The following is a 13885-nucleotide window of genomic DNA, read 5'->3' on the forward strand; positions in this document are numbered from 1 at the left end:
TTATGGGATCGAGCCCCGCATCAGGCTCCTCCGCTATGAGCCTGCTTCTTCCTCTCCCACTCCCCCTGCTTGTGTTCCCTCTCTCGCTGGCTGTCTCTATCTCTGTCAAATAAATAAATAAAATCTTTAAAAAAAATTAATTTTCAAAATCCGTGTGTAATTAACATACAGCGTTCCATTAGTTTCAGGTGTACATGTCGTGATTCAGCACTTCCACACATTACTCAGCGCTCACCAGGGTGAGTGTACTCTTAATCCCCTTTTACCTGTTTTACCCATCTCCTCATCCACCCCCTTCTGGCAACCACAAGTTTGTTCTCTGTAATTAGGAGTCTGTTTTTTCGTTTGTCTCTTTTTTCCTTGTCCATTTGTTTTCTTTCAGTAACTGTTGAGTGCTTTCTCGATAGCATGGTGCCAGGCACTCTTTGTCTTAGGGATTGAGGCAGACAATGCTAGTTACCTTCCGGTGTTCACTTTCCCCTTCTTTGCTAGCCAACACTGACTTTGCTCCAGTGGCAATGTGTTCAGTCTAAAAATAAGAATTCTCCTAGCCTCTCAAAGGACACCACAGATAAAGGACTGGTATCCAAGATCTACAAAGAACTTCTCAAACTCAATACACGAGAAACAAATAAACAAATCATAAAATGGGCAGAAGATATGAACAGACACTTTTCCAATGAAGACATACAAATGGCTAACAGACACATGAAAAAATGTTCAAAATCATTAGCCATCAGGGAAATTCAAATCAAAACCACACTGAGATACCACCTTACGCCAGTTAGAATGGCAAAGATAGACAAGGCAAGAAACAACAATTGTTGGAGAGGATGTGGAGAAAGGGGATCCCTCCTACATTGTTGGTGGGAATGCAAGTTGGTACAGCCACTCTGGAAAACAGTGTGGAGGTCCCTTAAAAAGTTAAAAATTGAACTACCCTATGACCCAGCCATTGCACTACTGGGTGTTTACCCCAAAGATACAGACGTAGTAAAGAGAAGGGCCATATGCACCCCAATGTTCATAGCTGCATTGTCCACAATAGCCAAATCATGGAAGGAGCCGAGATGCCCTTCAACAGATGACTGGATTAAGAAGCTGTGGTCCATATATACAATGGAATATTACTCAGCTATCAGAAAGAACGAATTCTCAACATTTGCTGCAACATGGACGGCACTGGAGGAGATAATGCTAAGTGAAATAAGTCAAGCAGAGAAAGACAATTATCATATGATTTCTCTCATCTATGGAACATAAGAACTAGGAGGATCGGTAGGGGAAGAAAGGGATAAAGAAAAGGGGGGTAATCAGAAGGGGGAATGAAACATGAGAGACTATGGACTATGAGAAACAAACTGAAGACTTCAGAGGGGAGGGGGTGGGGGAATGGGATAGACTGGTGATGGGTAGTAAGGAGGGCACGTATTGCATGGTGCACTGGGTGTTATACGCAACTAATGAAGCATCAAACTTTACATCGGAATCTGGGGATGTACTGTATGGTGATTAACACAAAATAATAAAAAAATTAAAAAAAAAAAAAAAAAAGAATTCTCCTAGCCTCTCATGCAACTATGGCTTGTCATGGGGCACAGTTCCATCCAATAAGATAAATGTGGAAGACAGCCCCAACTGTCTGAGAAGGTTTTGCTTTCCTGCCCTGGGCACGGGCCCTTCTTCCTGCTTGGCTGGGGGCGGGAATGCTGACGTGAAGGCAGCCATGCTTCAACCATGACATCCCTGAGGCAATGAGCCAACAACCACCAGCAACCACCCTCTTTCAGACTACTTGTGGCGCGAGGAAAAAAAAAAAAACAGCCACAGTTTTGCTGATGCCATGGGTTAATCAGGTATCCCGTTACTCACAAATGATCAAAATCCCTGGTACAAGGATATAAAGATGAACAAAACACTTCGTGGTCTCAGGGAGCTCCTAGAGGAGAGACGCCGTAAGTCCACAAAGGCAGCCCCAGGAACAACGTGCCCCACAAGGGCCCGCTGGTCGCCCCCTGGTGGCCAGGGCCCACGGGTGGCAGGTGGGAGAAGCGAATGAGGACATACGGGTGAGAGGAGAGCCCGAGGAAGGCTTCACGTAAGAGGAAAGTCTTGTGTTGCGTGTTGCAAGATAAAGAAGCGTTAAGATGTTCCAGCAGTGGCTGGCAGCGCCCGTGCGGAGCTGGACCACCAGCTCCAACTCCTGGTTCTGCTGCTCACTCAGTGGCCTCCCTGGACTGTGAACTGCATACAGGCACGCGAGGTTATCTTCTTGATTTCGTTCCCAGTGCCTGGCATTTAGGAGCAGCTCAGAATAAACTTGCTGAATTGAAACCTCTCTGAAGTCCCATAGAACTGGGCACCTTCTACCATATTTTATTTCATGATTATGCTAATTATTTATAGTCGTTTACCCCCTCTAGAAAGCATAAGGCACAAGGGTGCCTACATTGGTAACTGAGGAATCTCACATGCCTAGAACAGTGCCTGGCACACAGTAAGTACTCAATAAATACGTGTTGAATGAATGAGCCCTAAGTTTTCTAATCTGTAAAATGTAGATAACAATATCTATCTAGGGTGCCTGGGTGTTTCAGTCAGTTAAGCATCTGACTTCGGCTCGGGTTGTGATCTCAGGGTCCTGGGATCGAGTTCTGTGGCGGGCTCCTTGCAGGGTGGGGATCCTGCTTCTCCCTCCCCCCTGCTGTGTTCTCTCTGTCTCTCTCTCAAATAAATAAATAAAATCTTAAAAATATATATCAAAAATGGTTGAGTGGATAAGAGAAAAATCTATTTCAAGTGTCTTGCACTGAACTTGTCACGTGGGTAGCTATAACGATGCTATTGTCTTCTGTAAAACTTGGAGACCCATTCCTGACACATCTATAAGCAGCAACACCTGAGGTCAGCAGCCTAGTCTGTTTTTCTTAGAACTGAGACAGGTTTGAGCATTTCTGGGGACCAGTGACAATTCCAGCAGAAAAGTTTTCACCTTAAGTACTGAAAAGCCTGCCGGGAGAGAACTGGTCCTGGGAAAGAATTCCTCTCTGGGGAAGAAGTCAGTATTCACGAATTTGATGCAGGATCAGTGAGCTCTGCTGCTCAGACTGTCTTTGGCCCAATAACGGTAGACTCTGGCTGAGGTTCAGGAAGGGGGCTTGAAACCAAGGAGACCCACAAAATAAGAGGGCTGCTTTGTTAAAATATCCCAGACTGTGTGAGCCCTGAGCCCTGGGTCCTGCTGCTTTATTAGCAGGCTGCAGCAGGCCCAGTCTGGACAGGGGAAGTCCAGGATGTGACACCATGGGTGCCTTGGCCTTCTGGGGCTGATCTGGCAGCAAGTGGCAGAGCAGTTGAGGTAAATATGTAAATGATAGCAGAACAGAATCTATTCCAAGCACATGTGATGCCAGGAATAGCTGGGAAGAGAGGGAGGTCATTGGAGTTTCTACGAGAAGGTGGGAAAAGGGAAACATTGTATTGTGACCCTATTTTTCCCAAGAGATCAGTTAAGGTCTCAAGAAATGTTAACCAGGTGACAACAGAGATTGTGCCTTCTAATTATCACTCTAATTACATACAGCTCTCTCCACACTCTCTTTGGTTGGTTGCCCAAGAGAAAAAAATCTGTTCCTCTTTCTTAGAAATTCTAGAATAAATATTTTAAAAGCAAAAGTCCCTGGGCGCCTGGGTGGCGCAGTTGGTTAAGCGTCCAACTCTTTGTTTTGGCTCAGGTCGTGATCTCAGGATCGTGAGATTGAGCCCCGTGTAGGGCTCCATGCTGCATGTGGAGTCTGCTTAAGACTCTGTCTCCCTTTCCTTCTGCCCCTCCCCTCTACGCTCTCTCGATCACTCTCTCAAATAAATAAATAAAAGCAAAAGGTCCTACTTTAGTATTTCCCCAAATCACTTCTTGGAACTCCTCTGCTATTTTATGCTTGAAAGCTTGTACCAACAACCACCAAAACCTTGGCTTCCTTCATCACACTGCACCTGTCTGCTTTCACCTCCAAAGCCAGGAAGGAGTCCTTAGATTTGAGATCTAAAAGGACACGTGCTCATTTGGGTTTGTTGTTGTGTATCCGTAGCCGTAGGAACATCGCCTCTGGCCGTGCAGGTTGTGCCCTTACAGCCCTAGCGGCCACGGTAACGCAGGCTGCTGTGTGGATCATGACCCCTGAGGTTGTACCGCATCATAGCTCTGTGTCACAGGGTATGGTCTGGAACTTTCCCTGTGGTTTTAGAGTTTGGGGTAAAGCCTCAAAGTCAAAGACATAGGGTGATAAGGGCTCCAACATTTTAAAGTGATTAGAGACAACCCTGTAAGCTTCCTGAAAGATGTAGAAAAACGGTGACCACCCCCTCAACCCATCCTGGCTGTATAAGACAGGCCAATTGCAAACCCAGTTTTAGGGCCGCAGGGTGCCTGCTACGGGAGGATGGTGCTGTCTCACCTGCTGGGTGCAGGCTTCCTGAGCTATAGGAACTCCAGGTCTGCCTCCCCAGTTACTGGGGTAAAACATGAGGGGGGAGTCCTTGGAGTGTCCCCAGGAGATTGGGGGTGAAGCCTAAAGATTGGAGGCTGACCGAAGCATCCCACAATGGCATAGCAAAGAGGGAAGGAACTGGGGACCAGTTTGCACTTGTGGCATTTGGAGGAACAAGGATGTAAGACTTTCCCATGCAATGAGGTGATACTGCAGAAGCGAGCCAGGCTGAACTGTTCTGGAGGGCTCCCGCTCACCAGGGTCCCCAGGAGGGCAAGGGGTTCCAGCTTACCAAGTGGGGTATACCACCAGCGGCAGAAGGGGAGGGGAGTGGGTTGTTGGAGTTAGAACAGGGGTCAGCAAACTTATCTGTAAAGGGCCAGAGAGTAAATATGTTAGTCTTCCCAACCATATGGTCTCTGTCACAACTACTCTACCCTGCCCTGACAGAGCTAAAGCAGCCGTGGGCGGTACACACATTTATGGGTGTAGCTGTGTCCCAGTACAACTTTGTTTATGGACACTACCGTGTTCATTTCATATAATTTCATGTCATGAAATATTATTCCGATTTTTTTCCAGACGTGGAAAAATGGAAAAATCATTCTCCATAGCTTGGATTTGTCCCACAGGTCATTGTTTGTCAACCCCCCAAGCTAGAGTTTGTAACACCCTGGACAGGAACAGTGCAGAAATCCACAGGCAGCCCCAGCCAGGGAAGAGGACTGCTGCATGCACCCTAATCCCGATGCCCCACCTCCTGCCCCAACCTGCAGGAGGCAGGTGTAGAAGGAGGACGCTGGTCCCTGAGCCCAACCTAAGGAAAGGAGGGAAGCTCTGAGGCAGATGTGAGATGGAAGTTGTAAAGACTTGGCTGGATTTTTTAATACTTGAGAGTACTTTGGAAAGTAACCAGTAAACGATGGGATCTGCAGGAATTTCATCAAGGAATGAGGCAGGACATTGAAGCCCTTTCCTGAACTCTTATCTTACTGAACTCAGTCTATTTAAGACACTGGTTACAGGGGCACCTGGGTGGCTCAGTTGGTTAAGCGTCTGCCTTTGGCTTGGGTCATGATCCCAGGGTCCTGGGATCAAGCCCCATGTCGGGCTCCCTGCTCAGTGGGGAGCCTGCTTCTCTTTGCCCAGTTTATTATTTTTTAAGTAAATTTTTTATTCTAAAGTACTATTAGATTTACAGAAAATTTGCGAAGACGGTGCAGACTATTTCTGTGTGTCCCTTAACCAGTTTCCCCTGCTGAGAGCATCTTACATTATCATTATATGTTTGCCAAAACTAAGGAACCAGTGTTACTATTTATTACAGTTAAGGAGCCAACATTAACCAAACTCCACAATTTATTTGGATTTCACTACTTTTTCTCTAATGCTTTTTTGCACCAGGATCCTATCTGGATATATTACATTTACTTGTCGTATCTCCTAGCATCTTCTGGCCCATACCAGTTTCTGAGACTTTCCTTGTTTTTGATGCATTTGAGAGTTTTGAAGAGTGGTGGTCAAGTATTTTATAGAATGTCCCTCCGTCAGGATTTGTCTGATGTTATTCTCTTTGTTAGACTGGGGTTCTGGGTTTTGGAGAGGAAGACCATGGAGGTGACGTACCCTTCTCATCACATCATATTAAGGGTACATATCATCGACATATCACTGTTGATGTTAACCTTGATCAGCTGGCCGAGGTGGTGTTTGTGAGGTTTTCCACTTTAGTAAAGTTACTCTTGCCACCTCCCCTTTCCGTACACTATTTTTTGGAAGCACAGCCAACACTCAGTGTGTGTGGAATTCACCTCTACTTTGGAGGCAGGAGGGCCTACAAAAATTAGTCGAAATTCTTCTATGTGAGATACGTCTTTTCTTCCCATTTTTTCAGTCACCTTTATATCAGTATGGGCTGTATTTATTTTATATTTTGTTATAATCTAATACTATGTTATTTATTTTGTTGATCACATTGTTCCAGCTTGGACCATTGGCAGTTCTTTCAAGCTGGTGCCTGTGTCCCTGTGGCTTTATTTATTTATTTATTTTTAATTTTTTAGCACTTCTTTACTCTCTAGCAGTACGAGATACTCCTAGTTCACCTTGTGTATTTCCTGCCCTCAGCCACTTCTCCGTGGAGTCCTGGTTCCGTCCCTTTAGAAACCAAGATCGGGGTGCTGGGTGTGCTGGTTATCCATTTTCTTTTCTCTCTCTTATTCCTTCTTCCCGTCTGCTCCCTCTCTACAGAATGTTTCTCCTTAGCTGCTAAGGTACAACCATATCGAAGTGCTTCCCCCATTAATCCTTCTCCATCCATATCCCCCACTGGCAGTCTCCCTAGCACTCTTTTCATTTCCATTCAAGTTCATGGCATGGTCACATTTTTTTAGAAAGATTTTATTTGTCAGAGAGAGAGAGAGCAAGCACAAGCAGGGGGTGTGGCAGGCAGAGGGAGAAGCAGGCTGCCTGCTGAGCAAGGAGCCCGGTGTGGGACTCGATCCCAGGACCCTGGAATCATGACCTGAGCTGAAGGCAGATGTTTAACCAACTGAGCCACCCAGGAACTCCTTGGCATGGTCACATTTTTATATGAATTTGAAAGTATTACATGAAAGATTAATAAAATGTCCACTCCTATGCACAATATGGAATACATGCAAATATGAAAAACTGTCAGGTAAAGCACACCTTCAGAGCTGGCAGTCTAAGGGAACTGTGCCATCACCACATGAGGGAGTCAAACAGACATCACTAATGCTGATTGAGCACCCAAAATGGGCGGCTCTCCTGAGTACAACTCCTAACAATCTATGACGGGGGCATTTAATGTTATCCCTGTTTTACAGATGAAGAAACAGACTCAGAAGTTCAGCGATTTGTTCAAGGTGACACAGCTAGGAAGTGATGGACGAGGGATGTAAGCCTAAGCAGTTTGAGAACCCATGTTCTTCACCTCCAGTCCTCCACACAAGATATCTGTTGCCCTTTGTCAGTAAGAACAGTGCTTTTGTTAGCTTGTCTTGGAACTTTGGCGAGTAACTTCAGTGACTAGTTTCCTACTGCTGCTATAACAAATTCTCACAGACGTGGTGGCTTAACACAGCAAACTTCCTCTCTTACGGTCTGGAGGTCTGACACGGTCTGGTACAGGTGCAGGGAGTCTGGAGTTGGTTTTCACTGGACTAAAGTTGTTAGCAGGACTGGTTCCTTCTAGAGGCTCTCAGGGGAGAATCTGTTTCCACGTCTTTTTCATCTTCTAGTGGCTACCTGTGTTCTTCAGCTTCCTCCGTCTTCAAAGTAGCACTCCAGTCTTTGTGTCAGTCTTTGTGTCTGTCACCAGATGGCCACCTTCTCTGACTTCTCCTGCATCTCTCTTACAGGAAGTTGTGATGAGGTTGGGCCCACCCGGATAATCCCGAATAGTCTTCCCATTTCAAGATCCTTAATTTATTCATTTTAATTTTTTAAAGATCTTATCTATTCATTTGAGAGAGAGAGAGAGAGAGAAAGAGAGAGTGAGCACAAGCAGGGGGAGAGGCAGAGAGAGAGGGAGAAGCAGACTCCTCCCTGCTGAGTTGGGAGCCCGACACGGGGCTCGATCCCAGGGCTCTCGGATCATGACCCAAGCCGAAGGCAGATGCTTAACCATCTGAGCCACTCAGGCGCCCCTTGAGATCCTTAATTTAATCACACATACTCCCTTTTGCTAGATAAGGAGTCCTTCACAGGTTCTGGGGATTATGACATCGATGTATGACATGGATAATGTCGGAGGCACTACTCAGCCCATCACAGTGACTACTGGTGGTTTTGTTTTGTTTTTAATTCACTGACATTATAATGTAATTCTCCTTACTTATCCTACGAATGTCATTAAATATTTGTTCAATGATGTTACTAGTATGAGAACTGGAGGAAAAAAACACATTCAAATCAATAATATTGGAATGCAAGTTTGATATAATAAGATATGGAAAAGGCTGTTAGATTAAGAGAGATAAATCTTTTAAGGAAAAAACCAATATATAATGTAAAAAATGAAACAAAACTGGGGGCCAGGTTGGTGTTCTGGGGGAACAGTGGAGCTGTGGCGTGCCCTTAAGTTGTGGATTAGTCAAGGTCCTTGTATAATATGGAACCACCTTGTTCTTAAAATATATCCTTCCTTCTCTACACCCTGCTCACTCCTCAAGTCACTGCAGTCTGCCCCCACTTTACTGAAATTGCTCTTGCTGAGGTCACCTCTGGCCTCCAACTGACAAATCCAGGTAACGTTTTTTCTTTTTTTTTTTTTTTTAACATTTTTTATTTATTTATTCGACAGAGATAGAGACAGCCAGCGAGAGAGGGAACACAAGCAGGGGGAGTGGGAGAAGAAGGAAGCAGGCTTCAGAGAGGAGGAGCCTGACGTGGGGCTCGATCCCATAACGCCGGGATCACACCCTGAGCCGAAGGCAGACACTTAACCGCTGTGCCACCCAGGCGCCCCCAGGTAACGTTTTTCTATCTCTTTTGATTTCTCTGCTAATGGCCATCTGGACAACTTCACTTTGACAGTCCACATGCAGGCACAGGAAAGTCGTTTTGAACTACTGCAGCTGTTTCACGCAATGTTTTTGAACACATATTTTAGTTGGGCTAATATTGATGAATTTTCATCAAGAAACTCCATTAAGCCAATTAATTTTTAAAGATTTTTTTTTATTATTTATTCGACAGAGATAGAGACAGCCAGTGAGAGAGGGAACACAAGCAGGGGGAGTGGGAGAGGAAGAAGCAGGCTCATAGCAGAGGAGCCTGACGTGGGGCTCGATCCCATAACGCCGGGATCACGCCCTGAGCTGAAGGCAGACGTTTAACCACTGTGCCACCCAGGCGTCCCAAGCCAATTAATTTTTGATCAATTTTCAATGCAATGTATTTCCATTTTGTTGTAATTATTTTCATTAGGATCAGGTCTCTCTGTTTTATAATGGAGACTTATTAGTCAATTTTTGGTTCATTTCAAATTTTACCAATGTATCTTCTGCTACTGAGTTCTCTTGTGGCTACTATACCTACAAAAATTCAAATTTCCTGGTCAAAATTTTGATTTAAATTTTGTCAGAATTTCATCTTTCCATCAATTTTTAATGATGTGTGGTTTTAACGGATTTGAATTTTACTTGAACTGAACATTTCTACCAGTAATTTTCATTATAAATGGAATAAAGGTTGACAGTTTATAATTTTTTGTTCCTCCGTGAGAAAACTGTGATCAATTCCCCTCTGATAACTTAAGGTTTCTCTGAAGAGTAAAAACAGAATCTGTCCTTGAGGTCAAAAACAGGGTGTGCCTGGGAAGATCTGGTAGAAATACTAATTTCTCCATATGTGACTTGGGGAATTCCGTATCTAGTGATGATCTTGGTCCCAAAACCTTGGTGCTAGAGAAGTGGCACGCCTTCTATAGAGAATACTTGGACTCCTTTTGGGCCTCTGGGCTAAGCTTACATAAAAGCAGGATGAAGAATTACTTGTCTTCTTCCATATAAACTGAGATGCTAACTGAAGCCCTCTAGATCTTACTACCCCAATATAAAGAGAGGTAAGTAAACTCAAGGAAAAAAAAAAATTTTTTTTAAAGATTTTATTTATTTATTCAACAGAGATAGAGACAGCCAGCGAGAGAGGGAACACAAGCAGGGGGAGTGGGAGAGGAAGAAGCAGGCTCATAGCGGAGGAGCCTGATGTGGGGCTCGATCCCATAACGCCGGGATCACACCCTGAGCNCCAAAGGCAGATGCTTAACGACTGCGCTACCCAGGCGCCCCTCAAGGAAAAATTCTTAAGATGGAAGGAAAAAGATCCTGGTCTCCAAATCCAGAGGAAAGGTCTAAGTCACCTGCTCATGGCTTTTCTCTGCGTCTCACTCTGGTTCTTCCCACTTGCTTCTCAGTTGGGGGTGATCTAAGGACACCTCCTCCCTGGCTGGTCTCTTCTCAACCAGTCTCAGGGCTGGCAAAAATGAGCCACAAAAGGGTGAATGCAAACGATAGCACTGTGTGGGAGCTGGAGCTTCTAAGTTTGGCTCTCCCTACAAGGAAGACAGAGCTAAGTTCCTGCTGGTGAGTCCGTCCACATTTGCAGAAGGCTCTGATTCCTGCGTCTATCTCAGTTGAGATAAACAATTATTCACTTGAAACAGAAAAAGCACAGGAACTTCACATTGTAGAGTGAGGTGGGGCATATATTTAAAGATAGATGAATCAGATCTTAGATAAGTCTTTAGAAAAAGGACGCAACTTTGGTTTTACTCATGTATGTTATACCAGAACTCTCTGGATCCCTGGATATTCTTTGAACACCATTACCAGCTTGAATTCAAACCTGAACTCAGCCCTTTACCAATTCTCCCTGAATGATGGATGTCAAACTCATTAAAGCTCAAATAACACTGTTATTTTCTCAAATTTGGAGAGGAAATAAGCAGGCAGGTTCTCTCCCACACTATGGATTTTAAGATTCTTAGGTATAATTCATTTCTCCCCAAGATTTTTCTTTTGCGTGTATGTGTACTTTGTGTACTTTTAAATTTTAATTCCAGTATAATGTGCAATGTTATATTAGTTTCAGGTGTACAATATAGTGATTCAGTAATCCTGTACATTACTCAGTGCTCATCAAGGTAAACGTGCTCTTAATCTTACCCTTCACCTGGTTCACCCATCCCCCCATCTACCTTCCCTCTGGTAACCACCAGTTAAGTCTCTATAGTTAAGAGTCTGGGGTTTTTTGGTTGTTGTTTCCAGGACTTCTCTCTTTAATTTGTTATGTTAATGCTGGTTTCTCTCAATAAGGGATTTTTTTTGTTTGTTTTTAAAGACTGAATATTGGGGGTCGCCTGGGTGGCTCGGTCTTTGAGCGTCTGCCTTCGGCTCAGGGCATGGTCCTGGCATTCTGGGATCGAGCCCCACATCAGGCTTCTCCGCTAGGACACTGCTTCTTCCTCTCCCACTCCCCCTGCTTGTGTTCCCTCTCTCGCTGGCTGTTTCTATCTCTGTCAAATGAATAAATAAAATCTTAAAAAAAAAAAAGACTGAATACTGGGGATGCCTGGGGTGGCTCAGTCAAGCATCTGCCTTTGGCTCAGGTCATGATCTCAAGGTCCTGGGATTGAGCCCCATGTAGGGCTCTCTGCCCAACGGGGAGCCTGCTTCTCCCTCTTCCTCTGCCTGCCATTCTTCCTGCTTGTGCTCGCTCACACTCTGTCTAAATAAATAAATAAATAAATAAATAAATAAATAAATAAATAAAATCTTAAAAAAGGAAGACTGAATAGTGATGCAGGTCATATTCAGATAACATCTTTTAGGGGCTCACAGTAAAGGTTACAATAGTGGGGAGCTCTGTGGTTTCCTTGGCTCAGTCCATATGGCCCTGCTGTCTTTTATTATTTCATTTATGTCTCCATATAACATCTAGAATGGAAAGTAGGTCTCAGGAAGTAACAACACTGGCATTGGAAACCAACCAACCAGCCAACCAACCAACCAACCAACCAAACGTTGTTCTTAGAAACTTAAAGACACAAAACTAGGCTTGGTACTGTAAAAGGCACTTATGGAACCCTTTAATCCTGGGAAGATCTGACTTAAGAAATAATACAAAATATAAATCATTTACTTTTATTAGGTCCATTTTAATAAAGTGTATGAGTTTACAACTCAAAACAATTATTCATAAAAACTATCAGACACATAAGATAGATCACACAAAGAGTGCAATAACATAAATCCAATAGTCTGCAAATAAGAGGTATTGCAAAAACTGTTAAGATTGACTTTATAAATGTCTTTTTCCCTTCCTTTCCCATGTTCACATCCCTTGAGATCGCATGCACATACTGTTCCCTGGGGTCTGATGACCTCGGCACTCCTTACAGCTGGGTCAACTTCCTCATTCAGTCAACTCAAAATATTTTGTCAGCAGAATTCACCACTTCTCCATGGAATGAGCATGGTCCTTGGCCTTTATTTGGTTTCTGTGCCCTAACAAATGACATCAAACACTTTCTCTTTCAAAGGAACATCTTGCAGGCCTTCTGCTGTTCTGGTCACTACTGCCAGTCCAACACCACACATGAGCCAAGGCTTCAGGTCAAACCCTACTGAGTTTCATCCTTGTGGATGAGAAGAGCATTCTTACTGTGGAAACAGGCTAAGGCAATGGCTGATTTTTCCCACCTTTATCTAGAACAACTCCGGTTCTCTGAGTTGTTGGCAAATGGGACTGAATTCACTCAAGCCAACTACTACTGTGTTGTTGACTACTGTCACCATTTGGTATTCTTTGGAGGCCTTCATAAGGAGGTCTTAACACCATGGCAGAAAGCATGAGGACACGGACACACACACACACACACACACACACACACACCCCTCTCCATTCACAATCCTCAAACAGGAGTCTTTGGTAGACTCAAAGAATACAACTATTTTGCCATTTCAGAGTGAAAAGGCTATACATTGTCTTCTCTCACTCCCAAAGTCTCACTTTGTAACTAACATTGTTAAAAACCATTTCTCCAAACAAAAACAAAAACCATTTCTGCAATCTCTTGCCAAAAGGAATCAAACAAATCCCTTTAACACGTACATAGAGTTCTATCACAATGCAATGAAGATAACACTGACTTGATTTCAAGAACAAAACATTACTATAAACTCACAACAGTGTCACCCATTCTGAGACTGCCGGGAAGTAGCTCGGACTAAATTTCTTACAGAATTACAAGTTCTGGGAATACTGGACTGAGCCACCAGTGTGCTGGTTAACAGCCATTTTTACAAGCTATCCCGGAGCCCTTTCACACCTAAATTTACCCCTGCATTCTGGGGTACACTGGGCCTGTGTCAGATCATGGTGGAGAAATGCCTTTGGGTTGTGTCTCCAGAGTAAGGCTGGCCTTCTGCGAACCCTCCTTCATCTGTTCTTCTAGTCCATAAGAAATGGGGAAGGTGAGTCATTTCATTCTTATTTGTAATTATTCCAGTGTGGTGAGATCATCATTGGTTAGGCTGAAATTTAGGAAGAAACTGTTTACAACTACAAAGGCACATAAAAGTTAACATGATCATTCATTCGGTTATACCTCTCATCATCCACTTGTTAGTATGGTCATAGTCAGGCAGTGTTAAGTGAGGAAATGAAGTGGGAGCAGGAACAAGGAAGGTGAGCCAGGAAGACTTGCCGGAGTAGAGAAGCAGCAGGAAAAAGCTGTGTCTGGTAGTGTTTTAGTGATGGGATGTTGGCAACCACACGGGAGGCCTGTTTCCTAATAAAGATCAAGATACAAATGAGGCAGGGAGGACCAGGAAGTCAGAGAGCAAGGTGGCACCTGGGGAATCAAGATA

This window comes from Ailuropoda melanoleuca, chromosome 4 (assembly GCF_002007445.2).
Source record: "Ailuropoda melanoleuca isolate Jingjing chromosome 4, ASM200744v2, whole genome shotgun sequence".
NCBI lineage: Eukaryota > Metazoa > Chordata > Mammalia > Carnivora > Ursidae > Ailuropoda > Ailuropoda melanoleuca.